The sequence below is a fragment of the Sciurus vulgaris genome (genome assembly GCF_902686455.1).
Source record: "Sciurus vulgaris genome assembly, chromosome: 16".
Taxonomy (NCBI): Eukaryota; Metazoa; Chordata; class Mammalia; order Rodentia; family Sciuridae; genus Sciurus; species Sciurus vulgaris.
In genome coordinates this window covers 23,203,379-23,230,585 of record NC_136477.1, presented here as the reverse complement: position 1 = coordinate 23,230,585, position 27,207 = coordinate 23,203,379, and the positions used below count along the sequence as shown (strand labels likewise).

Below are 27,207 nucleotides of genomic sequence, written 5' to 3'. Positions count from 1 at the left end.
GGCTTGCTCCCTGGCTGCTGGAACCGGTCCTGGGGCCCCTCAGATTGCCTCTCCCTTTCCCTTCGGGGAGCGGGAGCGAACTTCGCGTAGGCCTGGTTCTGAGCTTTGTCGCCAGTGAAACGCCGCGGGCATGGAGGGGCGGGAGGTGAGCGCGTGCGTCGTGGCTCGTCCTCGGGAGGCGGCGAGTGCGGTGGGAACACACGCCCGGGCGGCGGAGCTGCTAAGCTTACCATCTATTCCGCTGCCGTGGCGATTAGCGCTCACGAACGTGTGCAGTTTGGTCTCCTTTGAGTTCCTTTCTGAAGTTTACACTCCAGTGGGAACAGTGGTCTCTAGAGATGCGACGTCATACAGTCAGGGAGTTTTAAGGAAGATCAGAGGCCTGTGGCAGCCAGTTTCTGGGGACAGGGCTCCTGGTTTGTTCATGGGGCAGATAATCAGTAAATACTGGCGAACTGATGGAAAACGTTGACGATTGCATTGTGGAGGTATCTGTGACTAGATCGGAGTTTAACAAGGCAAACTGCTAATAAGTACTGTAGCATACAGGTAGGTACTAAAATGCCATAGGCTGAGGATTTTGAAAATCATTTGAGTTAAGCCTTGTTGGAAACAGTTCCAGATGATGAATTAGAAATTCCATATCTTGATATTTTTGGTAGCTTTTGCTACCTGAAGGTGCATATTGTGTTGATCCTGGCATTTCCTTGAACACTTATTTGTGCTCTTGTGCTCAGTAGGAACCCAATAATGGTAAATGAAGAAAGACGAAACTGCTGCAATAACTGGAGAGCTTCAAAGATAAGCTCAGGAACTCATTTAGGATTATTAAAATTAAAGAGCCCTACTGACTAATATGAAAGTAAACCAAAAGTCATTAAGACCTTCGATTGTGTAAATCCAAAATCCAACAACTGCGAAGGCCAAAGATTAGTCATTCCTAAAGGGGATTCATACACTTAAATGCTAGCTAACTTGCTTATTACCAGAGAATGAGAAAAAGGGTCAGGCAAATCTGAGTGGAAGTCCTAGATTGACAACATGTTAGCTATGAACTTGAGTTTAACTTCTCAAAATGTCATTTTTTCACTTTTAAAACGGGTGACAGTTCTGATGGTTAATGAGGAAATGTGTAGAGTGTTAGCTATTGTGTGAAAAGCAAACTTTGCCCTCTAGGAGCTTATGTGGTAAGTATATGCACCTATTAAACCAATTACTGTTAGACATGGTGATGGGTATAAAGTCATATAGCTAATAAGGATCAGAGTTCCAAGATGGTAAAATAGGAATTTTGTTTCCACAGCAGGTAAATTTTAGAAGTAGAAATGGAATTGTATTTTTATATCTACTGAACTCATTGCTCTTAATATTATATATAATATTATTTAGAGTTTAAGTAAATTCTGGGATGACTGAGCTACATAGGTAATTTAAGGTAAGTTAGGTAATGCACTTCCTCTGCAGCTACGACTATGTGGAAGGTACATGCTTGCCTTCTATACATGCTGCTTGCTTTCTCTTGAGACTATTATGCATTATTCGATATAATTGTCATTGGTCTGACCCAATTTGAAGTGACCTTAAATTTGAAGGAGAATAAAAGTTTCATCTTTTGACAAAAGAATAACAGACCTTTTAGTTTGGGTTAAAGGAGAAAGTGTAAGCAGAGCCAAGAGCGGATGTCATAGAAATTAAACAACAGCACTGACAGTTATTTTCTCAATTCCAAAATAATGCATCATTTTTAAAAATAACATTTTTATTGGCATTGGTTATATAAATGGTATAACTTTCAGACAAGTCTATTAGTATTTGATTGAAATGGTGAACTATGAATCAGGTTCAAATGTAATCAGTTTTTTGTTGAAATTGTTTAAAAAGTTGGGTGAGTTCATAAACAGGCCTTACTTCCTCATTTTTTTGAAACAAAGCACAGAATTCTTGCTCTTTTCTATCCCTCAGGTTTATGTAGTGCCTAACAGCCCTTGCCTGGCTTGGAGTGTTAGAATAGGACTGCATTTGGTGTGGCAGGCCTTTAATGAAATTAATGGAATGGATACAGTTTTTCCCCAGGTAATCATACCTTCAGATTATTGCTTTATAAGAGAGATAAAGTGTAAATGTTTAGGAAAGATTTAAAACAACATATTCTAAAATTTTTTTGAAAGATTTAGACAGTTATTAAAGGGACCTTAAAAATCATCTAGTTCACTTTTCGTGCAGATAGAGATTTTGAGAATTTAAGTGAATGATTTAAATGCCTCAGGCAGAACCTAAATAATGGAACCTTCCTGAGAACCAGCTCCAGGTCATGGGGTCAGATCAGTTAGTATTGCAGTGCAACTTAAAATGAGAAACCTTTAATAAAATTTTTCAGCCTTTTGATTCATATCCTGATATGAATCAACTGATATAAGCAGTTATGTAATGTGAACAGTGCTATTAATGTTGGACTTTATTGAAATAAGCTCTATTTTAGCATCAGGGCCATAAGAAAAATGAAAACAAGGTAATTTGCAAATAAAAATTTGTCACAAGAGCTATAGTATGGCCTTATTTTTTATTTTTATTAATTTATTTTTTTTGTACTGGGGATTGAACCCAGGGGCACTTAACCACTGAGTCACATCCCTAGCCCAGTTTTGTATTTTATTTAGAGACAGGGTCTCACTGAGTTGCTTAGGGCCTTGCTAAATTTCTGAGGCTGGTCTTGAACTAGTGATCCTCCTGCTGCAGCGTCCCGAGTCACTGGGATTACAGGCTTGTACCACTGCTCCTGGCGATTTTGATCTATTTTTAAGTAAGTCTGTTACAGTGGATAATATTAAACTGTTTCAGTTTGTCCTGTATCATCTATATACAAATTCAAGAATCTGTAACTCTAGTACACTTTCCCTTTATTCTTTTATGCACACACTATGCCTTTATTCTTTTATGCACTGCTTAAATACTTGACTGTTTCAGAGTTTAAAAACTCAAAACTCCCTTATTTGTTAGGAAGTTATATGTTTTGCGGGCTCTGGCAAGGAACAGAATGTGGAATTTGTTCCATAGTGAGATGTTTTTAAAATTCACATCAATGACCTCAGTCTCATTCTGAGCAACTTTAATTTTTGCAAATTAGAACACATTACAAGCTTAATGTAATAACCAGGGACTTCTGTTAATGCCATTTTATTCATGGTTTCATTGCCTATTTGTGTGTGAAATTCTTTTTCTGATTAGTATGTAGATACCCAGAATCTTGGTAAATGTTGATAAATATCTGAAACAGTTGAGTCATGGGGAGAGTGTGCTGGCAAGCATTTTCCCACTGAACTACATCCCCAGACCAGGAAACTTAAAAAGGAAATTGTTCCGCTACACTTTATTCCATATCATGTTATAAGAAAACAATGACAAAAAAAAAAAAAAAGAAAACAATGACAAATATTAATTTTTTTATAATATAGACAGTATAATTATTAACAAATATGTGAGATATTATTTCATTATCTTTACTGTGTTTCATTTTGAAATCTCATTGATGCAGAAGACTTTAAAAATGATTTGAGTTCTTAAGTATCAGATCAACTCACCCATAGTTTATAGAAAGAAAGGCAGTGCAGGAAGTATCTTGCCAGCCTTGCTCTTGTCCTCTCTTCAGAGAATTTCTGTAATTGCTCATGCTCCAAGTAGCTATCTAAACACCATCATATCAACTGTAAGAGAAATAGGCTTCTAATAGTCAGATACCTATTTAGACTAAGGCCCAACCTAAGGTACCTTGCCCTGTTCTTGACATCCTTTTAAAATACTATGCTGTCTTTGTTGACCTATGTTTAAAACAAATGTTAGATCTTTTGAGATGATTGGTAATAGCTACAGGTATTTTTAAACCAGAGTTAGGAGTCACCATCAGCAATTATTGAACACGTATTGTGCTGGGTATCTGTATTGGACTCACCTGCTTTGAAATAATTTATGAGTAGTTTAAAGGGATGGATATATAGATCCAGCAAAGAGATTCTGTAAGTGCTTTGATGGAATTTCAGTTAGATATCACAGAAAGTGTAGCAGTTTCAAAGGCTTCTTGGGACTTGAACTTTAAAGGGCTCTGAAGAATAACTAGAATGCAATTAAATTGGGAGGGAATTTCTGAAGGAGCAAACTGGGCAGAATGGAGGTAGACTATGAAACTGTAACTCTATTGACAGTGAGTAGGAAAAGGAAAATCTTTGTGGCCAGAGTCAGAATAATGGAAAATAGACTTGAGTAACATTTGGGGGAACCTTAAATGCTAAAGAACTTGGACAGTATTCTATCAGGTGTCCCTTGAAGGTTCTGGAGCCAGGATGTTGACAAGAAGAGTACATTTGAGGTTCTTGGTGGTGGAGTAAAATGAATTAGATCTGTCAGTTCTCATGAGAGGCAGTTTGACATTTCTTAAGACCCATAGACTCTAAAGCTTGCTTTGCTTTTGTGTGATCCCAAGCAAGTTATTTAATCATTCTTGTCTCAGTTTCTTCATATATATATTAGTAGGACCTACCTGATAAAACTCTTGGGAGTGTTAAATGATATCTAAAACCCTAACATTGCCTGGCATATTAAGTGTCTTATATGCCCTTCAGTAGATGAATGGATAAAGAAATTGTGGTATATATACACAATGGAATGTTATTCAGCCATAAAGAAGAATAAAATTATGGCATTTTCAGGTAAATGGATGGAGTTGGAGAATATCATGTTAGGTGAGATAAACCAATCCAAAGAAACCAAAGGCTGAATGTTTTCTCTGATAAATGGATGATGATACATAATGGGGGGTGGGGGGTAAGGAATGAATGGAGGAAGGATAGATTATCTAGAGGGAAATGAGGTGGGGGGAAGGAAAGATAATGGAATGAGACAAATATCATTACCCTATGTATATGTACATTTATGATTACACAAACTGTGACTCTACTTCATGTACAACCAAAGAAATGAAAAGTTGTATCTCCCCCCCAAAAAAAAGTGCCTTATGTATTAATCATTATATTTGGCAGGGGTGATTTGTACATTCCTTTAATTAACCCATAAAGATTCAGTAGTTTCATTTTGTGTGTGAGTGTGTATGTGTGTATACATTGCACGTGAGCTTTACATTTGAAAATGTCTTGGTGACTGAGGATTTCCATAAAAATCATAAATGTAAGATGCTCACAACTAATGTGGTATACTTTAGCAAAAAAAGAAGCAAAGAGTAGGCACTTTTACCTCTACATAGTCTCCTATTTTTATCACTGGTTTCAGTCAACCATGTAAAATATTTTTTCCATTAGTAACCAGAGTAACAGTAGGATTTATGTGTTCATGTAATAGTGAACAAAAACATGCTTTATTTTAGTCTTGTATTGATTTTTCCACTGATGCACTTAGTATGATTTGTCATTGTTCAGGGCAGTAGACTTACCAAGTACCATTGAGAAAAAATAAGGAGTAGAAAGGGTCCTGGCTTGGGACCTCAGGATTGCCAGCATACATGAGGTCAAAAGACATGAATTTGAATACTAGTTTGAGTGCCGATTAGCATTATGACTTGCACAGGTTATGTAGCTTCTTGGAACCTCAAATTTTTTTCTCAGCAAAATCTGGATATTAATAAATAAATACCTTATAGGATTGGGTTGAGAGCTCTAAAGGCCCTTTTTATTATACCTGTTACACCAGGGTGGTGTAACAGTATGTTAGTTCCCTCTCCAGGCAGCCTCCTTCCTCTTGCTGCTGTGTCTCTAAGCAGTAACCAGCAATGCAACCTCAGGAAAACCACTTTTCTCTAGACCTTCAAGTTTCCTTACCCCTGCTTAAAGTTTCCTTACCCCTGCTTCAAGTTTCCTTACCCCTGCTTAAAATTAGTCTCTGTTCAACCTGTTCTTCCCTTCCCCTGATTTCACCACCATTCCTCTTCTCTCAGTCCATTGAGAAATTATCTCAACTTCCTCCCCTTTTGCCTCTATTGTGCCCTCTTCAGTCATTTCTTGTGGTCTTAGGTATCCTCTTCCCTCTGCACATCATATATTCCCGGCTTTGGAGAAAAAAAGTAGTACGTATTATCTCAACCTCTCCCCCTACACCCTCCATTAACCAAACCCAGTGGTTCTTGTTCCTATCACTTCCAAGCCTATGATAGTGAAAGACATCATTCAACTATGTCATATTTCAGTTTCTCTGTTCATATCCTACGTGACCTCTGTCATATTGGCATTAGGAATCTTATTTGGCACCTAAGTTCTCATTCTTCCAATCTGGCCATTCTTAGTCTTTGTTACTGAATTAATTTCCTTTGGTGTGTTCCAGGATTCTGCTCACTCTCTTTCCTTCTTACCCACTTTCCTCTTGGAGTGATCTCATGTACCTTTATGGGGTTTTATTTTCATCTGTATGCTGATATTCTTTTTGCTCTACTTCTTGAGTGAGTTCCAAAGCTATTTAATTGTGTGTTGGACATCTCCATCTTGGAATTCCAAGATAAGTCCATAACAAACCAAATTAATCATCTCTCTCCTTCCCTCTGATTGGGATAACCCTTTTCCCAAAGCCTGCACTTTTTCCTAAATTCCCTGACTTGGTTGGTGAAACTGCTATCAACCCCATTCATCAAATACAAAACCTGTGTAGATCCCTGATGCCACACCCTCCTTTCTCCGCATCTAACCAGTGACACCTGTGCAGAGAACCAAACGATGAGGGGGCAACCCTATAAAATTTAGGGGCAGATTTATGGCTGTGATGATACTGCCTTCACTTTCATAGTACGTTCTTACCAGACTGGGCCAGATTTGCAATTTTCATAAGCATTGATACTGAGAGGGTCATTTGAATAGGAAAGCACTTATATAGACACTGCCTAAGGAAGACATTTGCATTATTTTAGGATTGACACAGATGGTTTTGATGGCAGTATTTTCAAACAACAAGCTGTGAGGTTGTCACTTCAAAATGGATCTTGGATACATTCCAGCTCCTCAAATTCCTGTAGGGAGGATGGACAGGTGGGGTTCTGACTTTTCCTGACTAAACTGAAGCTCTCCTGCTTCTTTTACATTTTGATTCAGGACAAAAAACACAACCATGTCTTAAATCTACTTAATTTTCTGTCATATTAGTTATATGTTTTCAGTAGACACCAAGACAGAATTTGATCTTTTTAGTATTCAGTTTTGTATGGGACATATCCTGATTTTTAAAAATTAGAAAGTTTATAACTTTATGTAATCTAAATAATAAGATTGCTTTATTTGTAATCTGTATTTGTACAGGTTCATGAGAGTAGATTATGCAAAAAAACATTGATTGCTGGAAGCAAAAGCTGTCTATCAACCACAGACAAAGAGCTCTATACAGTGGAAAGGATAAATATGATTTGCTACCTGGGCTCCCTGGCTTGTTGCTGTCACTTGGCCTTACGTTGAGCACTGTGGTTATGCATGGGCTTTGGGTTACAAGCACCTTGGCGGCAGAATCCCTGCTGTATCTCCCACAGAGCCTGCTGGCATCCTGCACACAGAAGGCCTCCATGCAACACTGGTTGAATGCTGTAGGCTGCCTCTTTGCAGAGGCAAGCGACTGAGTGCAGTGACAGTGACACTGGCTGCATTCACATCTTCACCCTGCAGTGGTCTTTAAACCTCCTGATCCCTCACCACCTACAGTCTTCCGTCCAGACCCCTCTTGAATACTGATTTCTGTATGCCAACAATGACAGCATGCTTTTTATGGTCTGCTAATCCTCCAAATGAGCTACTTTTCCGGGAGGCGCTGCCATACTCAGTGATACTGCAAATAAGTTTTTATTGACTGATCTCCAAGCTCTCCAAGCCTTTCTGCCCTCATGCTGATTACGAGGCACCATCTGTTTGTCTTGACAGCTTAATGAATTGAGGGCTCATAAATGTAGCTGACATCTAAATTAGATCCAAATCACAGTAAGGACAGAGTAATGGTCTCCTTTTCCAGAGATGAATGAGCAATTACTTTTATAGCTCTAGGAGAAAAATGAATTATGCAAACAGATACTTCACCCAAATTGGTAGCCCTCAGTGACTCTCCCTATGCTAATGCTTTTGCTAGGAACAGGAAACTACCTGCCCTGTTTCAGGGAAAATCAGAAAAAGATTCTCTCTGCCTGACCTAAGCAAATCAATAGTCAGGTACTAACCACTGATGTCCTTCAGTAACCCTGCTTTATGATGGTCAGAGATTTTTAGGGATTATGAGTATTAAAATAATGGTCTAGTAAAATGAGTCAATATCTTTGGTCTGTTGTTGAATACAATATTGCTGACCAGAGGGAAATCATTAGGCATAATGAGAATGGACTGAGTGTACTGTGTAGCTTATGATTTCTCTAGAAATTGTGTGGGCTGTTGCATAAGTACAGTTTACTAGTAGTTTCAAAAGGTCATTACCATTTCTGGCTATTGTCCTCTTATGGCTAACCAGGACCTGGAATCCTTGTGATCCATGGGCTGAGCGAGTTGTTCCTGTCCTGCATCTTATTTTGGTATAATATTCACCAGAAGCAAGCAGAATTATCACCAGACCTCTTGGTGAGAATTGAATCAAACCAAAACACCAAGAATACTTGTCACCTAAAGTGAAATTTGTGTGCAGCAAGTAAGGAAAAGACAAGGAATCATTTCCAAAGCTGTGACTCCTCAAAGCTAGAACAAACTTATTTTATTTGGATGGGAATGTATATTCCCAAGGAGGAAAGGCATCACATGGGCAGGATGATCCTGTGCAGCTCAGTTTGACAGCATGGTCATTTATATTTTCCATGAAAACAAGACTTCAGCTCTTTACCGGGTGCAGATTTTTGGTATTATAATGAAGTAAAGTTTGCCTCCTGGTCATTGGCGCATGCTCCTTAGGGTAGCTTACGGAATATCTGAAAAACATCTTTTAGGAGATTTTTTAGAAAAACTATTTTAGAGCACAGGGAATGGAATGGGAGACAGTCTGCATGCTGCCTTCCCAAGCTACATCTTGTTTTTCTTAGGCTGCTGGTGGTGAGAAGCCTCATCCTGTTTTGTCAGGCTGCCCTTTTGCTCACAGAAGCACACACAGCTGTGCAAATACCTGCTGTACAACGGCTCTTGCTCAGAACTGAGCCTTCTTTAGGTATGTTAGTAGGCACTTGATACACATAGACGAGGTACGTCTGGTCATTAAAACTACTTACCAAGTAAGTACAACTACTCCTACTTAACACAGGAGGAAACAAGTTCAGCTTGGTTAAGAAACTTTCTGGGGTTCCATGGAGGCAGAGGGAGGATTCAAACCCAGTCCTTTTTAGCTCATGCTCTTTCTGGAACACTCTTGTCTCTGTCCTTTCTTTTCCCTGACTATCCTTATGTTGTTCTTTCCTTTCTTTTTTTTTTATTATTTTTTATTTTTTTATTTTTATTTTTTATTGTAAACAAATGGGATACATGTTGTTTCTCTGTACATGGCATAAAGGCATACCATTTGTGTAATCATAAATTTACATAGAGTAATGTTGTTTGATTCATTCTGTTATTTTTTCCCTTCCTCCCACCCCTCCCACCCCTCTTTACCCTCTATACAGTCCTTCCTTCCTCCATACTTGCCCCCCTCCCTAACCCTAACTCTAACCCTAACACTAACCCTTCCCTCCCCCCCATTATGTGTCATCCTCCACTTATTAGCGATATCATTCGTCCTTTGGCTTTTTGAGATTGGCTTATCTCACTTAGCATGATATTCTCCAATTTCATCCATTTGCCTGCAAATGCCATAATTTTATCATTCTTTATGGCTGAGTAATATTCCATTGTATATATATACCACAGTTTCTTTATCCACTCATCAATTGAAGGGCATCTAGGTTGGTTCCACAGTCTGGCTATTGTGAATTGAGCAGCTATGAACATTGATGTGGCTGTATCTCTGTAGTATGCTGATTTTAAGTCCTTTGGGTATAGGCCAAGGAGTGGGATAGCTGGGTCAAATGGAGGGTCCATTCCAAGTTTTCTAAGGAATCTCCACACTGCTTTCCAGAGTGGCTGCACTAATTTGCAGCTCCACCAGCAATGTATGAGTGTACCTTTCTCCCCACATCCTCACCAACACCTGTTGTTGCTCGTATTCTTGATAATCACCATTCTAATTGGGGTGAGATGGAATCTTAGGGTGATTTTGCTTTGCATTTCTCTTATTACTAGAGATGTTGAACATTTTTCCATATGTTTGTTGATTGCTTGTAGATCTTCTTCTGTGAAGTGTCTATTCATTTCCTTAGCCCATTTGTCGACTGGATTATTTGAATTCTTGGAGTAGAGTTTTTTGAGTTCTTTATAGATTCTGGAGATTAGTGCTCTATCTGAAGTGTGATTGACAAAGATATTCTCCCACTCTGTAGGCTCTTTCTTCTCATTGCTGATAGTTTCCTTTGCTGAGAGAAAGCTTTTTAGTTTGAATCTATCCCAGTGGTTGATTCTAGCTTTTATTTCTTGTGCTATGGGAGTCCTGTTAAGGAAGTCTGATCCTAGACCAACAAGGTGAAGATTTGGACCTACTTTTTCTTCTATAATCTGCAGGGTCTCTGTTCTGATTCCGAGGTCCTTAATCCATTTTGAGTTGAGTTTCGTGCATGGTGAGAGATATGGGTTTAGTTTCATTCTGTTGCATATTGATTTCCAATTCTCCCAGCACCATTTGTTGAAGAGGCTATCTTTTCTCCATTGCATATTTTTGGCACCTTTGTCTAGTATGAGAAAATTGTATTTATTTGGGTTTGTGTCCGTGTCCTCTATTCTGTACCATTGATCTACCTTTCTATTTTGGTACCAATACCATGCCTTTTTTGTTACTATTGCTTTGTAGTAGAGTTGAAGATCTGGTATTGCGATACCTCCTGTTTCACTCTTCCTGCTAAGGATTGCTTTAGCTATTCTGGGTTTCTTATTCTTCCAGATGAATTTCATAATTGCTTGCTCTATTTCTGTAAGGTACATCATTGGGATTTTAATTGGAATTGCATTGAATTTGTATAGCACTTTAGGTAGTATGGCCATTTTGACAATACTAATTCTTCCTATCCAAGAACATGGAAGATCTTTCCATCTTCTAAGGTGTTCTTTAATTTCTTTCTTTAGTGTACTGTAGTTCTCATTGTAGAGGTCTTTCACCTCTTTTGTGAGATTGATTCCCAAGTATTTTATTTTTTTCGAGGCTATTGTGAATGGGGTAGTTTTCCTAATTTCTCTTTCTGAAGATTCATCACTTATGTATAAAAATGCGTTGGATTTATGGGCATTGATCTTGTAACCTGCTCCTTTACTGAATTCACTTATGAGTTCTAAGAGTTTTCTGGTGGAATTTCCAGGTTCCTCTAAATATATAATCATGTCATCAGCGAACAGGGATAGTTTGAGTTCTTCTTTTCCAATTCGTATTCCTTTAATTTCTTTGGTTTGTCTAATTGCTCTGGCCAGAGTCTCAAGAACGATGTTGAATAGAAGTGGTGAAAGAGGGCATCCCTGCCTTGTTCCAGTTTTTAGGGGGAATGCTTTCAGTTTTTCACCATTTAGAATGATATTAGCCATGGGCTTAGCATAAATGGCCTTTACAATGTTAAGGAATGTTCCCACTATCCCTATTTTTTCTAGTGTTTTGAGCATGAAGGGGTGCTGTATTTTATCAAATGCTTTTTCTGCATCTATTGAAATAATCATGTGATTCTTGACTTTAAGTCTATTAATATGGTGAATTACGTTTATTGATTTCCTGATGTTGAACCAACCTTGCATCCCTGGGATGAAACCCACTTGATCATGGTGCACTATCTTTTTAATATGTTTTTGTATGCGATTTGCTAAAATTTTGTTGAGAATTTTTGCGTCGATGTTCATTAAGGATATTGGTCTGAAATTTTCTTTCCTTGATGAGTCTCTGTCTGGTTTAGGTATCAGTGTGATATTGGCTTCATAGAATGAGTTTGGGAGGGTTCCCTCCTCTTCTATTTTATGGAATACTTTGAGAAGTATTGGAATGAGCTCTTCTTTAAAGGTTTTGTAGAACTCGGCTGGGAACCCATCTGGTCCCGGACTTTTCTTTGTTGGTAGGCTTTTGATGACTTCTTCTATTTCAGTACTTGAAATTGGTCTATTTAAATTGTGTATGTCCTCCTCATTCAGTTTAGGCAATTCATATGTCTCTAGAAACCTGTTGATGCCTTCAAAATTCTCTATTTTGTTGGAGTATAGATTTTCAAAATAGCTTCTAATTATGTTTTGTATTTCAATCGTGTCTGTTGTGATATTTCCTTGTTCATTCCGAATTTTAGTGATTTGGGTTTTCTCTTTGTTAGTGTGGCTAAAGGTTTATCAATTTTGTTTATTTTTTCGGGAACCAACTATTTATTTTGTCAATTTTTTGTATTGTTTCTTTTGTTTCAATTTCATTGATTTCAGCTCTGAGTTTAACTATTTCCTGTCTTCTACTACTTTTGGTGCTGTTCTGTTCTTCTTTTTCTAGGGCTTTGAGCTGAAGTGTTAGGTCGTTTATTTGTTGAGTTTTACTTCTTTTATTAAATGTGCTCCATGAAATAAATTTCCCTCTAAGTACTGCTTTCATAGTGTCCCAGAGATTTTGATATGATGTTTCTTTGTTCTCATTTACCTCTAAGAATTTTTTAATTTCCTTCCTAATATCTTCTGTTATCCATTCATCATATAATAGCATATTGTTTAATCTCCAGATGTTGGAATAGTTTCTGTGTTTTACTCTTTCATTTATTTCTAACTTCAATCCATTATGATCTGATAGAATACATGGTAGTGTCTCTATCTTCTTGTATTTGCTAACATTAGCTTTGTGGCATAATATATGGTCTATTTTCGAGAAGGATCCATGTGCTGCTGAGAAGAAAGTGTATTCGCTCTTGGTTGGATGGTATATTCTATAAATGTCGGTTAAGTCTAAATTATTGATTGTGTTACTGAGATCTATGGTTTCTTTGTTCAATTTTTGTCTGGAAGATCTGTCCAGTGGTGAGAGAGGCGTGTTAAAATCACCTAGTATTATTGTGTTATGGTCTGTTTGGTTTCTGAAATTGAGAAGGATTTGTTTGACAAACATGGATGAGCCACTGTTTGGGGCATAGATGTTTATGATTGTTATATCTTGCTGATTTATGCGTCCCTTAAGCAGTATGAAATGACCTTCTTTATCCCTTCTGACTAACTTTGGCTTGAAGTCCACATTATCGGAAATGAGGATGGATACTCCAGCTTTTTTGCTGAGTCCATGTGCATGGTATGTTTTTCCCCATCCTTTCACCTTTAGTCTATGGGTATCTTTTTCTATGAGGTGAGTCTCTTGCAGGCAACATATTGTTGGATCTTTCTTTTTAATCCAGTCTGCCAGTCTATGTCTTTTGATTGATGAATTCAGGCCATTAACATTCAGGGTTATTATAGAGATATGATTTGGTTTCCCGGTCATTTGGTTCATTTTTTAAATTTTATTTATTTCTTTGTTTGACACAAGTTGTTTCCTCCTTTATTTGACAATTCCTTTAGGATAATTCCTCCCTTTGCTGATTTGCTTCTTTGTTTTTCATCTCTTCCTCATGGAATATTTTGCTGAGAATGTTCTGTAATGCTGGCTTTCTTTTTGTAAATTCTTTTAGCTTTTGTTTATCATGGAAGGATTTTATTTCATCGTCAAATTTGAAGGTAAGTTTTGCTGGGTATAAGATTCTTGGTTGGCATCCATTTTCTTTCAGGGCTTGAAAAATGTTGTTCCAGGCCCTTCTAGCTTTTAGGGTCTGGATTGAAAAGTCTGCTGATATCCGTATTGGTTTCCCCCTGAATGTAATTTGGTTCTTTTCTCTCACAGCCTTTAAAATTCTGTCTTTATTTTGTATGTTCGGTATTTTCATTATAATGTGCCTTGGTGTGGGTCTGTTGTAATTTTGTGTATTTGGAGTCCTATAAGCCTCTTGAACTTGATTTTCCATTTCATTCTTCAGATTTGGGAAATTTTCTGATATTATTTCATTGAATAAATTGTTCATTCCTTTGGCTTGTTTCTCTAGGCCTTCCTCAATCCCAATAATTCTTAAATTTGGCCTTTTCATGATATCCCATAGTTCTTGTAGATTCTGTTCATGATTTCTTACCATCTTCTCTGTTTGTTCAACTTTGTTTTCCAGGTTAAATATTTTGTCTTCAATGTCTGAGGTTCTGTCTTCCAGGTGTTCTATCCTACTGGATATGCTTTCTATGGAGTTCTTAATTTGGTTTATTGTTTCCTTCATGTCAAGGATTTCTGTTTGTTTTTTTTTCAATATCTCTAACTCTTTATTGAAATGATCTTTTGCTTCCTGTATTTGCTCTTTTAACTGTCGATTGGTGCGATCATTCAATGCTTGCATTTGCTCTTTCATCTCATCATTCAGTGCATGCATTTGCTCTTTCATCTCATCGTTTGCTTCTCTGATCATTTTAATTATGTACATTCTGAACTCCTTTTCTGTCATTTCTTCTGCCATGCTGTCATTGGGTTTTATTGATGTAACATCTAGATTTGTTTGCAGCATTTTCTTTCCTTGTTTTCTCATATTTTTCAGGTATCAGTGGACCGCTGAGATATTGCAGATTTCCTCTATTGACTTACAATGTCCCTGAAGATTTCTATATATATCCCCCCTTAGCCTTCAGTAGGCTGAAGTCTTGGAGGAAGTTGATAATGCGGTGCTCCACGAGGAAGATGCCTCTCTAGGAGTGGTGGCCTTCAGGTGGGGTATAATCCCTGCTAGTGGGCAGAGGTGCCTCCACTTGTTGACCAATGGTCATCCAAAGGGGAACTAGGCTGCGGACTGAGGCAAGGCCTGTTTGGGCCTGAGTCTCTGGTTTTACTGCCCTTGTGGTGAAACCTTACCCGGCAGGGAAGACTCACCCGGTGGTGAGGTGTCGCTGGTCAGTACCCTCCTAGAGGTTCCCCTCAATTTACAGCTACCGCCTGGGCTGGGCTGCCTTCCTCTGCAAAGTTCCCAGGGGCCCGGCCCTACCTCCTGGGCCTGGGAGCCTCACCCTTCGCAGATGAATCTCCTTAGGCTGCCCCTCCTCAGAGAATCTGCCCGCAGGCCTGGAACCTTTGCTCCGCCCTAAGCCTGTCTCTGTGCGGCTCTTCCACCCAGAAGCCTCCTAGATCCTGGGACCCTGCTCTGCACCTAATCGCCTGGCTATGCGGCCCCTCCTCTGAGCAGCCACCTGGGGCCCCGTACAATCGCTCTGAGTTCCAGAGACCCGCCACACGCCTCTTCCTCCAGACAGCCGCCCAGTATTCCGGTGCGGTCACTAGGAGTCCAAGAAACTCACTGCGTGCCTCCACCTCCCACCAACCACCCGTAGCCCTGGGCAATCAATCACTCCGAGTTGAAGTGACCCTCCCCGTTCCTCCTCCTTCTCCAGATAACCCCCCGGGTGTTCAGGAACAGTCGCTCTGAGTGGCTCTGAATCCACGTGACCCGCTGCACGGGTCCTCTGGGCAACCGCCCGGAGCTCTGGTGCGGCCACTCAAGACCAAGCGACCTACCACGCTTCTCCTCCAGGCAGCCCCCCTGTGTTTTCAGGAGCTGTCACTTTAAGTCCAAACAACTCACCACTCGCCTTCTCCTCTGAGCAGCCGCCTGGAGCGCTAATGCAGTCACTGCGAGTCCACACGACCCGCCGCGCTCCTCCTCCTCCTCCTCCTCCTCCGGGCAGGCCCCGGTGTTCAGAAGTGGTCTGAGTCCAAACAGCTCGCCACGCAGCCCCTCCTCTGGCAACCGCCTGTAGCTCTGGTGTAGTCACTCCGAATCCACGTAGTCCGCTCCTCTTCCTCGTCGTCCTCAGGGCAGGCCCCGGTGTTCAGAAGCGTCGTTCTGAGTCCAAACAGCTCGCCGCGCGGCTTCTCCTCTGGCAACCGCCTGTAGCTCTGGTGCAGTCACTCCAAATCCAAGCGGCCACGCTGCTCCTCCTCCTCCTCAGGGCAGGCCCCGGTGTCCTGAGTCCACACAGCTCTCCTCGCCACTCCTCCCATGGGCAGCCGCCGGAGCCCCAGTGGCTGCTCCGAGTCCCAGCGCTGTGCCGAGCGGCCTCCTCTACGGCGCTCCCAGTTGTCCGCGTTCACTGCTCCAGCGGGGGGAGGGGCGTCTCGCCGGCAGCTTTACTTCGCAAAGTTCCCTACGATTCGGGACCACCGTCCCATCCGGTACGCCTTCCCAACGGGTGAGAGTCGCCCGGCTGCTTTGAGTTGGTCCCAAGTGTCTCAATATCTCCTCTTTTGAATCCTGAGTCCTGGAGCAACATGAAATGCAGCCACCCTCTAGGCCGCCATCTTGAAACCTCTGTTGTTCTTTCCTTTCTTATGAATCTTTTTTTAATGTTCAATTTCCCCTGTCAGAACACTGATAAGTCATTTTTGTTTAGGAATATATTTATATACAAATACTTTCATATTGGTATGTTTATATATTTTATATTTATAAATGAAATAAACCCCCCAAGTGGTAATAGTAGTTTAATCTGAGTAGAATACTTGTAATTCTCATTTTGCTCTTTTTTTTTTATATTTATTAAGTTTGTTACTGAGATCAGAAAACAATTTTTAAAACTTTTCATGTTTTTAACTTCGTATACTGCTGCCTGAATGTAACCTTTTCCTGATCTCCAAGCTAATCCTTTCTTTTCCTTGTATGAAACACATGCCTTTTCCTAGCACTTAGTATTTTTCTGGGTCATTTTTAGTGTTTTGCTTTGTATTCTGTGTAACTTCAATTATTCTAGGCCCATCAAGGGAAGAGTCCAAGGCATAGCAAACAATAAAAATGCTGGCAGAATAGTTACTTTGAGGGGCTAGGGTGTAGCTCAGTGGTAGAGTACTTGTCTAGCATGCATGAAGCCTGGGTTCAAGTTCCAGCACCAAAAAAAAAGTTCTTTCTCTAGTCATACTCAGCCTCCCGCATTATGATAGCATGTTCTTTTTAGCTCATGCTTTTTCTGGAACACTCTTGTCTCTGTATCCTTTCCTTGCCTATCTTTATGTTCTTTTTTACCTTATGATTTTTTCTAAGGTTCAATTTCCCCTGTCAGAACACTGATCAATCATATTTGTTTAGGAATATATTTATGCACATGTACTTTCATATAGTCTTATCTGGGACTTTCCCACTGTGTCCTTTGCACCCCAAACTTGTGTTTCTTCCCATGGCTTGAAAGTTTTGCCCTCCACGGAGCTGATCCTGTGACAAGAGTCAAACATGCCCACTTGGTGTTTGTCTTTGCATGATGTTGTCCCTCTCCCATCACTTGGGCTGGGCTAGGTCTTGTTATTCCACCAGGCCCACCACATCCCACCTTGTCTCTGTCCTTTTTCACTTTTGTAAAGAGGGAGGACTATCTTTTCCTACCCAGGTTGTACTTTTTTAAAAGTTATCTCTTGCCCTTTGAGTGTCATGAGTGAACTTGGCCATTAACATATCAGAATTTATTGAATAACAGTAAATTCACAAGCTCTTATCAGTTTCATCAGCTTTGATTCCCCAAATACTTATGGCTCACTTTGATAGCCCTGAACAGGGCGATCACAAGTTCTTTTGTTCTGTTCCTGTCTTAATTACTAACATCAATGATGCTTAAGTCACACATCCCACTTTATACAAATGATCTATAGGTTACAAAATGGATAAGAAAGGGTTAACAGTGGTCACAGAGTTTAAAGAAGAACTAAAAGCAAAGGCAAAGCAAAAAAAGCAAAATAACAACTTGTTTAATTGTAGGTCAGATTAGCTTTTATTTGTGATTTATGAATCAGAGAAACTTCTTTTCTACAAAATAAAATGAAAGAGCTCCCACCAAACAATGGCAGAATAATGGGTTTTGTAACCTGAAAGCAAAAAAAACCCTGATTGGTTAATTTTAGGTTTTGTTGTTGTTGTTGTTGTTGTAAAGGTTGAAGCAGAGGGGACTTGTTCTCTCAGGTAGGCTGGAATCTACCATTTTCAGGGAAAAAAATTACTGGTCTGTTTTGGAGTCTATTTCTTTAAATGTTTCAGTGTGATGATGTGGCATTTGGCATGAGTGACTCCATTTTGGTTTGGTTTGGTCTTTTGGGGCCGAGTGTAAGAGCTCAGTCCAAAACAATACCCTTCCATAATTTTTGTTTAACAGTCCTAAGTTAGGTCAGGATTCAGAGTAATCTGGTGCAATCTCTCCTCCTCATTTGGGGCCCCAGAAAGGGTTTATGAGTGTTGACTCTTCTGTCTGGTAAATCAAGGTGTGACTTTCATTTTATAATCTCTCCAGTCATTCTCTCCCCAGGGAGGCCTGTATGGGACTCCCAGAACTGGAAGTCTGGTGGTTTGCCCCAACACACCCAATACTTAGGTTGGCAAACAGAACCAACCCACTTTTGGCTCTCAGCCCTAAGTTGCCCATTAGCTTCGAAACCCTAGAAGAGGAGCTGAGCTCTATTCAGCTTTGTATACTCTGAAGCAGTTAGCACAGGTACATAGTTGGCAATGACCCCCCCACCCCCAAACTTACTTTTTTTTTTTTTTTTGAGATGGGTGTCTCCATATGTTGCCCAGGTTGGGCTTGAACTCATCATCCTGCTGCATCCTCTCGAGTAGCTGGGTTACAGATGTGACCCACTGTGCCCAGGCCCCATAAACTTGCAAAATGAATTACTAAAAATCTATTGACTTTATACTCTTTTTCTTTCTTAACATGATTACAGTGAGCAACAAAATGTTATTAGTACCACTTTGTTCTACGTTAAGTATTTAATACTGTGATTCTGATCCCATGACTTGGGTCTGAGTTTTAAAACACTGAAATAATTATATATAAAAATTCACCCATCTAAAGTGTAAAATTCAGTGGTTTTTAATATATTGACAGAATTGTGCAATCACCACCACTATCTATTTCTGGAACATTTTTTAATATACCAAACACAAGTGATACCCATTAGCTGTCACTCCTCATTGCTGTCCTCATGCTTGCCCCTGGCAAGCACTGTTTTATTTCTCTGTATTTGCCTATTCTGGACATTTCATATAAGAGTGTTAACATAATATATCTGGGCCTTTATATCTGGCTTCTTTTACTTTGCATGATGTTTTCAAGATTCATCTGTGCTGTAGCATGTATTATTGCTTTTAACTGTCTTAATCATATTCTATTGCAGGGATATGCCACATTTTATTTCTCTTCATCAGTTGATCCACTTTTGACTATTATGAATAATGTTAGGAGCATTCACATACACTTTTTTCTAGGGACATTGATTTCACTTTTCTTGGGCATATACCTAGGTGGATGACATTTGAAATTTTCAGGAACTGCCAAATTGTTTTCCAAAGTGGTTACAACATTTTACATTTTCAGTAGCACTTTGTAAGGAGGTTTCAGTTTCTCTGTCCTCACCAACACTTGTAATTCTTTCTTTTTTAATGATAGCCATTTCAGTGTGTATGAAGTAGTATCTCATTGTGATTTTGATTTGTATTTCCCTATGAATTTACTTTACATTATTTTAGTTCTTTTAAATGTATGAGACTTGTTATGTGGTCTCTCCTATAAAATGTTCCATATGCCCTTGAGCAAAACATATATTCTGCTGTTGTTGGATTTGACTCTTTTTACTTATATGAGTTTTTAGGTGTTCACTTTTCACTTGGTAAACACTATTCATCCTTGGAGACCCAGGTCCAAAGAATTTCTTTTGTTAGGTCTTTCTTAATCCATCTTACCATGGATTAAGAAAGTAATGTACAGTTTCCTCAGTTGAACTTCATCACTTGCCTGTACTCATAACTGTGTCATAACCTTTTTTACAAGTCAGTCTTTCTAAACTCTGATATTAGGGTTTCTTTGTGCAGGGGCCATTTCTGAACGCTGTCTGAAGCCTCGTGTCTGTTGGCAGCTTTGAAGCATGCTGCTGGATGCATGAAGAATCTAGTGGTCATGGGGGACCTCTTAAACGTCGATCCCCATACTGTGGAGACAGGAGCAGAAGAAAGGCAGGGCTTTCCACCTCTGGGAGACCTACAGTCAGTCCTGAAGGCAAGATATCTACACAGAAAACCTTAAGAAAGGATTTGACAGAGTGCCAGATGGGGGCCCTAGGAGTTTGGCTTGTCTACTTTATCTTTCTCCCTTTGCATTTGAAAGAGACTTGTGAGGTAGGAATGACCTTCAGGACTCCTGATGTGGAGCCATCAGTTGTGTAGGATCCTCTGGTATCTGTTGATCAGCCTCCACTTGGACACTCTGACCCAGAGGGAGAGGCCCCAGCACTCCTCGCCAGGACTTGATGATGGTTGTTTGCCAACTTTGGGCAATGAGGGAAAGGCAGATTGCCTTTGAGTTGTAATATGCCCTTCAATATTCTCCATAAAAGAAGCTATAAACCCGAAAGAATATGTGTAGAGTCAGTAGGGAAAGGAAAGTTCTGGTCATAAGCTCTAACCCTGCTGAGATAGGTCAAAGGATGCTTATATTACATTTCAGTTCCAGATGAGGAAAGTCAGATTGGGCTCACCTGAGATGGTTGTGTGTGTGTATGTGGGGGAAGCCAAAGGAATTATTTTCAAAGCCTGTTTTTCTAGAGCCCACCTGTATGTGAGTTCTGTCAGGTCTGAGGGCAAGATCTAGAGGGGTGGTTCATCTAACATGCCTGCTAGATACCTTATTTCTAATTTGGGACACAGACTGATGATTTCTGGACTAATTGGGGGATCCCTGGTGGTTTCTTACCAGAACAGTGTGAGGAAGAAGGTGATCAAGCTAGATTTAAACTCTTTCCTTTAATAACCTCTGAAAATAGAATCATATTATAAAGAACAATACCTCCACTTTTAGTGGTACCCATTTAATAAAGCAGGAAAACAATACAAGCAGTGACTCACAGTTATTTAGAACAGTGGACTAAATGGTCATGGTCACATTTATTGACAGCTAGTTGAGGGCAGAACACTGCTGGGAGAGGGGAACATCAAGCAGACTGATATTGGAAGGAATTAGAGCACTAGAAGAGGCACAGAGTGGGTCTCCTGGTACAGGATGGATTTGAGCAGGTTGGAAGAATGGGTGAACTTTGCATGGAGAGAAAGGGAGAACACAGGGGTCAGTGGGAGGGCCACAGAGTTTGGCATGAGTAAGATGCACATTGGATGCAAAGTACACAGAAGGTGGCAAACTTGGACTTTGGTAGAGGTAAGGCACATGTTCACATAGGCGTGTCAACTTCCAAACAAGATTAGCTCACTTAGTACAAATGATCCATATAACTGTGCTCCAGGCAATGGCCCCTTGTGAGCTGATGACTAAGGCAATCAACCTATGACTTTTCAAATTCTCTTCCTAAGGAGGTCAGGGGAGTAAAGGGGAGAGGTGGGCCAGGAATAATGGGCAATTCTGGGTGGGCCCAGGTGAGTCACCTTCTCCAGCGCTGATACGAGGAGGCCAGTCCCAGGACTCTTGCTTCTGCTTCTCATTCTCCTCACCGACCCCCCGACCCAGTTGTCACCTCTCCCATGCTTTGACTCCCAGATGGGGCTTTGGAGAAACTCATTTTACAGAGACTGTGACCCAAGAGGACAGGGGACAGCTTTTTCCTAAGAATGAAGGTTTCAGGATCGAACCTAGAAGGGCCTGTTGACAACCAGCACCCTTGCATCTACACTGTGTCTTCTGCCCTGTGACTTTATTTTTTGAGTTTTCTCATGACATTTGAGAGGCAAAAGAGACACAGATTAAAACATGGGGAAACTTAAAGGGACTGTTCTTTGCAAAATGTTCCAGGGAACGTGTAGAAGTGGGAGGAGTTTGAGGCTGTGGGTCATCTATTTCTCCAAGAGAAGATGAGCCTCCACCATCCAGGTTTGGGTCACATGTCCTAAAACTTAAGCTCTGAACCAACAAACACTGTGACTCTTGTGTAGATCTCTAATATTGTACTGAAAAAGTACTGGAACTTCCTTTTAGAACTGGAACTTCCTTTTAGATCTTTATTTTATTTTAGTATCCACTTTCATATGCCTTTTTTTTTTTTTTTTTTTTAGTTATAACAGGCCCATATATCTCTCCCTGCTGAGTATGTTGAGTTCTTATTTTTCCTGCCTGAATGTCCCAACACTTCTACTCCTCCAGTGACGATGTAGCAATCTTAAAGATCTTAAATTGTGATTAAAAAGAAAAAGTAAGACTGCAGTGTGTAAAGAATTGGGTGCTGCTCTCCAACCTCTGACTAAAGTGTAATCTCCTTTCTGCAAAGCTTCCTTAAAGATGGCCAAATCTTGTTCTAAAATGTACACCCACCTCTCTTCTCCAGATTCAGAATAGCCAACAAAATATGGAGCAACAGCACCTCTCAGAGGAGCGGAGCTGTAATGCAGGACAAAAGTTACCCACCTGCTGAGATGTGGTGTAAGGTCTCTTTTGTGTCCTTCCTGCCTCCCACTACTGGTGACCTGGTGTTTAAGTTCTATCCCTTGGCTGTTTTTCTTTTCTCAAAGGTTCTGTTTCAGACAAACATCAAACACAGGAGCTGTTGGTCTTGGACGGTCTGAACTCTCTTGTACCCCTCTTCTTTTGGACTCTGCAAAATCAGATGCATTGTTTTCCTTTAGGCCCAATAGATGTCTATGAGCAGACCCATCTTCGTGAAGAAGGGAACTCTAACCTCCCCCAAGCCAGTTAATTCTAATGTTTTTGTTCTTATTCTGTAATATTTGGATTGGTGTACCAGAGATGACTCATAACTGGTGGCTTTCTGAAAGTGATCCTGGGACTATAATTTCCTGAAATGTTTAAGGCAAACAAAAACAAAAAAGGAAACTCTCATCATGACCAGATGAATTCAGAGATCTATGAGGAGACAAGACTTAAACAGTAAAAGATGAAATCCGTCACTGCCACCCACACCCAGGAGTAGTCCCCAAACCTCATTAAGGATATTGGGGAAATTCTTCTGAGGGCAAAGCCTTTTATGGACCTGTTAAGACATCCAAGAATGAAAAAAATCACACCCTCCATCTCTAGAGGAGGTGTGCCTTTTCTAAATCCTTTCACTACTCTGATTGTGATGAGTGAAAAGCTCTCCCTTGCCTGCTAGCAGAATGTTAAGATTTATCAGCAGGGGACATTGTGGAGGGCTTCTGTTGGCTGGGGAATGCTCTCTAAATTTCGCCTTCCAGGACCCAGTTGTAGGGAGTCCTACTGTCCAGTCATAACCCAGGTTTCCTGCCTGCCAGCTCAGCTGCTGAATGGATGGCTGTGGCTGGGGCAACCCAGTAAGCTGCTCTGCCGACCAGTGGTAGCAGTCACACTCTCCCTAAGAGGTCTGCATTCTAGCCTTGAAAGGAGCCCCTCCCCTTTCATGATAGTGCCTTCCTTAAATATTCTCTGACAGCCTACAGTATTTATTTAGCATTCTTTTATTCCTGTGTAGTAGTTACTTCTCTTTTAGTAGTTAATAAGTTAGGGGGCTTCCTGTTCAAACTACTGTGGTACTATCTCCTGACTCTTCTCTCATGGTCCATGGTGCCCAAAATGCAATTATTAGTGTTTTTTTTTAAAAAAATCCTTTTTATTAGGTTTTGGTAAGTTCAAAATCATCTCAACATGTAGAAAACATGGGTTTTTATAATACTAGAAAGTGACCAAAATAATGCAGTACCAGTTTATTCAGTTAGAACCCCTGTTTATGAACTTTGTACTTAGGATTGGTTTTAAATCATCATATGGTTCAATGGTAGTGAAATAAAACTCCCAGAAAACTTTGGAGACTGCGATTCCTGGAGAGAGCCAATTCGCCCCTTTTTCTAAGAGCATATGTACCCCCCCAAAAAAAAAATAGCAGAAAACTTCCATATTTTAAGGTGTTAGGGCACCATTAGCTGTTAGAAATCCATCAAATTAGATGGAAAAAGCAGCACCAGTCCATCTACTAGATCCAGGAACTGTATCACTACGTACTGAATGTACAACCAGGTATGACTCCAGACCAGCCCTATCCAACAGAAGTGAGCCACCTACCATTTAAAATTCTCTAGTCATCACACGAAAAAGTTAAGAAAAACAGTGAAATGAATTTTAAAATTGCATTTTATTAACAAAAAATTGAAAATGTCATTTCAAGATGTAAGCAATACAAAAATACTGAGATCTTTTCCATTCTTTTATTTGTATTGTTGAAGTTTGGTATGTATTTGTATTAGTCAGCATTGTATTACTACAATAAAATACCTTAGGAAATTAATTTTATAAAGAGAAAAGGTTTATTTTGACTGATGGTTCTGGAGGTTCAAGTCCAAGATCAGGTGGTCCCATTGGTTTGGGTCTCTAGTGAGGGTGGCACATCATGGTAGGAGTGTGTTGAAGTGAGCAGAGCAGGGCAGGGTCCACTGTTCCCTTCAAGGGCATATCCCCAGTGATCTAAACCGTCACAGTGCTTTATACTTGTAGTAAATTCAGACAAGTCACTTCTCAAGTTCTCAGTGGCCTGCTAGTGGCTATTATATTGGAAAATGTGACTCTAGAATACAATTTAACTGTACATTTTTAATGGGAGTGACAGACTAGGAGACAGCATTTTAAAAGAAACTATTACAAAATCAGACTTTATTCTGTAACTTTATTGGTCATATTAATATTTATATTTAATGGGGCAGTGGCTCAGTGGTAGAGTGCTTGCCTAGCACGTGCGAGGTACTGGGTTTGATCCTCAGCACCACATATAAATAAAGCAAAGGTATTGTGTCCATCTACAACTAAAAATATTGTATTTGAAAACCATTTCTTTGGTTTGTTAGAAACAAACATGTTAGCAATCATGTGTATTTTTCTTTTAGGAATCAAGATTTTAAAAATAAAAGTACAAACAATACAAACAAGTACAACACAGAATTTAAGTGGGGACACTGTTGTTAGAATTGAGTTTTAAGTATCGTATGTACACTCATCCACACAGATGTACAGATGTGTTACAGCTCTGTCGGCGGCAGTAGCTCAGGAGCAAAATCATTCCATGATTCCACCTTGACTTTAAAATGCTTTTATTCTTTTAAAAGAGTCCTTAGAAAAAGGGCAGGTTTCCCGTTTGGGAGCTTGGAGTCCTCTTATGTATCTGCCAGGAAACAAGGATGTTTTAAAACATGGATGTGATTATCTGAAAATGACCCAGGAACCAACCAAAAGACTTAAGATCAGTTGAAAACTGATACATTATGACAGTTGAAGCATCAAAAAGAGAATAATGGCTGTGAAATACATTGAAGCTCTTAAAAGACCTTAGTTCATAAGAATAAGGAAAGAGAAAAGTGAAAAAATATCCTAAGAGCCAGGCATAGTGACCTGTGTCGATAGCCAAGTACTCAGGAGGCTGAAGTGGGAGGACTGCTTGATCCTAGGAGTTGGAGGTCAGCCTGGGCAATACAGTGAGACCCTGTGTTAAAAAAAGAAGAAAAAAAAAAAAAAGGTATAAGAGAAAGTGGATGACTTGTTGCTCAATCCTGTTAATATTAAATTGTTTATTAGTGTCATGGAGAATATAGAAACTTAAAAATAGCAGTTAAGAGACACTTTTTGACTTATGTGGAATTTTAGTAGAATGAATCTAAATTTTGATTGAGTCAAAGTCAGGTAAGATATCCAAAATCCAGTTGGATCTAATTTTAAGGATTCTAAGCAGTTATATGGCCCTATGAATATGAAGGAATGTACAGTTTTATACAGCATTCATACTGAAAAATTAAACAGACTTTACTATGGACTTTATTTATATATCATTATCTTTAGATATAAATATATTTATGTATCTTTATATAGGTACATTTATATATCTTTATATTTCAAATTGATCAACTTGGGTAGGAGCTACAGACTTTTAGGGAGGAAAAAATGAATAATATATAACTCGGATCCAGGGAAGCAGCTTAGATGATCATTCCCTTATTTACATATTTATATAATAGCTTTCTTTTCTAAAGTACTTCAAAGCAATCTCAGATATCATCATTCCACCCAGTTATTCACCCCTTGAAGTTATGGAATTATTAATACATAGAGAGAGTCTGGTGTGGCCCATTGGGGTATCAAACAAAATTCTCAGCCTCTTAGACCCTGTCTGCTAGTAAATAGCTTCTAGTATAGAATGGCCACCTTAGATGAGTGAACATTTTTTAACCTAGAAAGCTTTGGAATAAAATGTAGAAACACTTCAGAGATTTCTTTGTATTAATATTTTGTGCATGATAAGAAGGGACTATATTTGCTGTTTTATATGTTTATCATAGAAGGGCAAATTTAATTGGGCAGAATGTCAATCTGATTTGAAAAGTTTGAACATTTTAGACATTTTTATTTTAAGATGAAGTCTTACTAAATTATTCTTACTGTTGAAACATCTGTTACTTTTATTTGTAAGCTTAGTGTATTAGATTTATTAATATGAATTACTGCCAAGAAAATTTTATTAATTTAAAACTGTTGAAGTACCTGAAGAGAAACCCTTGAGATAAAGCAGTCCACCGTGGAAATACATCCATAAGTGCCCAGCTCCTGATCCCCAGCCCCTTGTCACTTTTTTACACATAAACTCTAACCTCCCCCAAGCCAGTTAATTCTAATGTTTTTGTTCTTATTCTGTAATATTTGGATTGTTGTACCAGAGATGACTCATAACTGGTGGCTTATGGAAAGGGCTGGCTGGATACCTGTTTGTCCCTTTTATCTAATTATAACCTCCATTGAGGTCCTGCCCCTGCCCATCCAAGCCTGGGCATTTCATTAAAGGACAAAATTAGGTGAAGGAGCATGATGGAATAAGAAATGCTTGGTGTACACCTGGGTTTTCTGAATGTGTGCACTGCCTTGCTTGTGTCACTGGAAGTGTAGGAAAATACAATGTAAGGGTATTGGGGTCTTAGGCGCCATCTGCTGGATCTGAGTAGCCTTGATTTATTCTCTGGGTAGTCTCAGGAGACCCCTACTGGACCCCAGATGCTACTGCAGTCAGAAGAAATTCAGGTATACGTTCTGAACCAGAAAATAGCCTGCCATCTAAACAGACTAATGTTCACATTTTGTGGGACAAACATTTCAACATGTATATAAATCACAAAGGACACATGCCTTAAGAGCTCCAAAGTTGCAGTGAGGTAGA

The 27,207-nt window shown here is 39.6% G+C and overlaps 1 long non-coding RNA gene across 1 annotated transcript; it reads left to right on the top strand.

Annotated features, from left to right (window-relative positions):
* Positions 1-547: 547 nt before the first annotated feature.
* On the top strand, positions 548-23,883 carry LOC306645943. The gene is made up of 5 exons (XR_013759766.1): positions 548-1,187; positions 1,963-2,073; positions 9,026-9,147; positions 17,988-18,016; positions 19,922-23,883. It is a non-coding gene; the product is annotated as an uncharacterized lncRNA (long non-coding RNA).
* Positions 23,884-27,207: the final 3,324 nt, after the last annotated feature.